The sequence below is a fragment of the Tupaia chinensis genome, unplaced genomic scaffold, assembly GCF_000334495.1.
Source record: "Tupaia chinensis unplaced genomic scaffold, TupChi_1.0 Scaffold146525_1, whole genome shotgun sequence".
Lineage (NCBI taxonomy): Eukaryota > Metazoa > Chordata > Mammalia > Scandentia > Tupaiidae > Tupaia > Tupaia belangeri.
This window is the reverse complement of record NW_006206380.1, coordinates 555,315-559,563: the sequence shown is the minus strand read 5'-3', so window position 1 is coordinate 559,563 and position 4,249 is coordinate 555,315.

Sequence of the window (4,249 nt, the reverse complement as noted above, 5' to 3'; positions counted from 1 at the left end):
CATTGTGTCCACCGAGAGATCCGATGTTAACCTGATGGGGTGACCTTTGTAAGTAACTTTTTGTTTCCCTCTTGCCAACTTTAGTATCTTGTCTTTGTCTGTTGTTTTTGCCAGTCTGGCTATGATGTGCCTTGGAGAGGATCTTCTTGGGTTGATTCTAGTTGGGGTCCTATGTATTTCTTGGGTCTGGATATTTGAATGCCTTTCTAGATTTGGAAAATTTTCTTCCAGGATTTCATGGAATAAATTATCTAGGCCCTTATTATTTTCTTCCTCTTCTGGAATACCAGTTATCTGGATGTTGGGATGCTTGATGGTATCCAGTATTCCTTGTATATTATCCTCATTTTTCATGGTGTTTTCTCAATCTTCTTGATGCTTTTCCCTAGGTCAGATGTTTTGTCTTCTATGTTAGAGATTCGATCTTCTGCCTGGTCTAACCTACTTTTAATACTTTCAAGGGAGGTTTTGATGTCCTGTATCACATTCTTCAACCCTAGAATTCCATCTGGTTCTTGTTTAAGGTATCCATTTCTTCCTTCAAATCATGAAAGGACTTCCTTAACTCCTGGAGCTCCTTGTCTCTTTTTTCTTCCATCTCATTTAGTTTGGTCACAACAAATATTCTGAATTCTATATCAGATATATCCACGACATCCATTGTGTTGACTGTGGGTGATGTAGCCTTGAGGATTTCCCTTGAGCAAAAGGCCTTTTGTTGGTTGCTCAGATTTCTTGAACCTCTGCAATTATTCCTAGTCATCAGGTAATCTATATGTTTCTTCCTAACTTATTAAAGGTATCTCTGAGTCTTAAAACGTTGTACAGGATTAGAAAATTGATGATTTTTCTTATAGTTGGCCTACCTGTTTATCACAATTACCATTAACTGTTGCCACTAGTCCTGGATGGCCCAAAGTCCTTCTTGTTTCTAAGGAGTGGTGAGCCTTCAACTGCCCTAATAAGCAACCCCTCAAGAACAAAGAGTAAGAAAACAAAAAAGAAATTGCGCCACACTTTATTCAAATCACAAAAGTTCAGAAAGTCCAAAGCTAAGTGGGAAAGGGCCAGAGGGTGAGAGACAGGACCCCATTGGTCGGGCCTGCAGCCTCAGGCCGCCTGGTATCCGGAACTTCTGACCTGCTTGATCTGGTTTGTGGATGGGGTGGGGTGCGAGTTTGTCTTCAAGTCGCATGCATCCAATCTGGGATCCAGGGAGGAGTAGGGGCAGGGATGCGCGAAGGTCTGGGGCAGCAGTTGGGCCTGCAGCCTCAGGTTGCCTGATGTCCAGAACTTCTGGCCAGGTCGATCCGGTTTGTGGGTGGGGTGGGGTGCGAGTTCATCTTAAAGTCCCATGCAACCAACCTGGGGTCCAAGGAGGAGTAGGGGTGGGGATGCGTGAAGGTCCAGGGCAGCAGTGAGGCCTGCTGCCTCAGGCTGCCTGTTGTCCAGAACTTCTCAGGTACAATACAGTTTTTAAAAGCATGTGTGCAGTGTATGATAATCAAATCAAGGATATTATCATATTCATAATATTCTGCAAAGAATATTATATTATGTTGTGCAACTTTGATTTTCATTCTACTAGAATTTTTAAGATTTATATAAAATTGGCAATGTCTTCTTTTCCCAACTCTGTTATGGTATATTATTCCATAATCTCTTCACCTTGTTTACATAAATTCCTGTGTATGTTAATTTTTTTTTTTCCCGAGCCCCTTCCCAATTCGTATCACCCCCTCTGCAGGCTCTGATATCTACGTATGTCTTCACTATTTCTACGCCTTTGAATTTTTCAATTTCTTCCACAGAGTGCAAACATTTGGTATATTTTAAACAAGACATACCATGTTTGTGTTCCATAGACTTATTATACTTATCATTAAATGTTCTAGATTTGTTCAGTTCATATTTAATGATAGGATCTCACCATTGTTTATGGTTGAGTAGTAATTTGTTATTGGCTATGTGTCATATTTTCCTAATTCAGTCATAAGTTGTTGATTTAGGTTGATTTCATTTCTTAGATCTTGTGAACAATACTGAACTACATGCAGATGTGCAAATGTCTCTATGACAGAGTGATTTCCTGTTCTTTGGGTAAATATTAATAGCCAAGAGTGAGATTCGTGGATCATATGATAGTCTTTTTTTTTTTTTTTTGAGAGGTTTTTCACTATAGGGCACGTGTGCTCGCCAGACAGACAGAGAGAGACACAGAGACAGAGACAGAAAGCGAGAAATCACCCCCCAGGGGGGATGGTCATGCCGCAATCCCTTCTCTTCCGTTCTCCTCTTGGGATCTCGGGCACACATGCACATGCGCCCGGAGTGAGTTTTAAGCCATCTGGTCCGGGACGTGAACCACGGTCGACTCCGTGGGAGTCCAGTGACATAGCCATTACACTAACTGCTGGTTCCCATGATAGTTCTATTTCAAACATTTGAGGAACCTCCACATTGTTTTCCACAGTGGATTTACTAATTTACATTTCCTCCTGTGATGCATGAAGGTTTCTTTTGCTCCACAATCTTGCCAACATTGCTGCTCTTCGTTTTTTGTTTTTTCATCCTAGCCATTCTAAGTTATGCTAGGTGATACCTCATTGTGGTTTTGATTGTATTTCCTTTATTATAAGAGACATTGAACTTGATACACAACCTTCGAAATAGACCAAAATGACAAAAATTAAGAAAAATAATTATTAAAAATGAATAGAACCCATGGGAAATCTTGTACACCATCAAATAATTAAATATCTCATAATGGATATCACAGAAGGTGGAGAGATGGGGAAAGACACAGAAAATCTACCTTATGAAATATTAGTTTAAAAGCTATGCCTATGCAAATATACTTAATGATTCAGACTTCCAGATCCAAAAATCTCAAAGAATGTTAAACAGACTTAACATAAAAAGATCCTTCTCGTGGCCTATCATAGTCAAATTGTCCAAAGTCAAAGATAAAGACAAAATCCTAAAAATGGCTAGATAAAAGCACCAAGTTTCTTATAAAGAATATGCAATCAGACTAACCTCAGACCGCTCATCAGAAAACTTAAAGGCCAGAGGGAAATTAGATGACATTCAAAATTACAGAAGAAAAACATTTTCAGCCAAGAATATTATACCCAGAAAAACCAAACTATCCTTCAAATTGAAAAGGATCTAAAATCATTTCTGAAGAAATAAAGAATATTCAAGAAGTTATTTAGGAAATACTATATCTGGAAATAAAATGAAGATAAATATCACCATAAAATTATATGAAGGTATAAACCTCCCCAGTAGAAAAGCTAAACAAAATAAAAATATAAATTATTTTATTCCTACACTGTGGATAATAATAAATAAAAAATGCAAAGAAAAGAAGAAAAACACACTTAAGTCAGAAAAAGAAGAAAATGTTATTCCATATAAAAGGAAATTTAAGAAGCATGTGCATCTATCCTTATATCAGAAAAAACAGACTTTGAATTAAAATCAGTTAAGAGACAAAAAAAGTTATTAGATAATATTAAAAGCTCAACTCACCAAGAAGTTATAACAATTGTAGATATTTTTGCATCCAACATTAGAATGGCCAAATACAAAGCAAAGACTGTTAGGCCTGAAGTGAGATATAGAGTCTAAAATAATAATCATTGGAGATTTCAACACTCCACTCTCATGACTAGATCAGTGTTCTAGACAAAAATTTCTCCTTCTTCCTGGTTCAATGAAATTAAAAGTTGTTTTTTTTTTCTTTTTTTTGATAAGATAAACAAATCAATAAATTTCTAGATAAATTAAGAGAAAAATAAAAGGACATCTCAGGTAAGTAAAATTAGAAAGAAAAAAAAGACATTACAACAGGTATCACAGAATACAAAAGATCATTACAGAATACTGTAATCAACCATATAACAATCTGGAAAACCTAGAATAAATAAATAGATAAATGTATGGACAAATATAATATAGCTAGAGTGAATCATAAAGAAGTAGAAAGTCTAAACAGACCAATAACATGCAACTAGACTGAATCAGTAATAGTCTCTCAACAAAAAACGTCCCTGTCCAGATGGCTTCATTGATGAACGCTACACATCTTTTAAAAATGAATTAATACCAATTCTCATCAAATTATTTCTAAAGATACAATTGGAAGCAACACTCCCACACTTATTTTAGGAGGTTGCCATCATCTTGACACTAAAATCAGACAAGGACACAGCTAAATAAAAATAAAAGTAAAAATAAACAA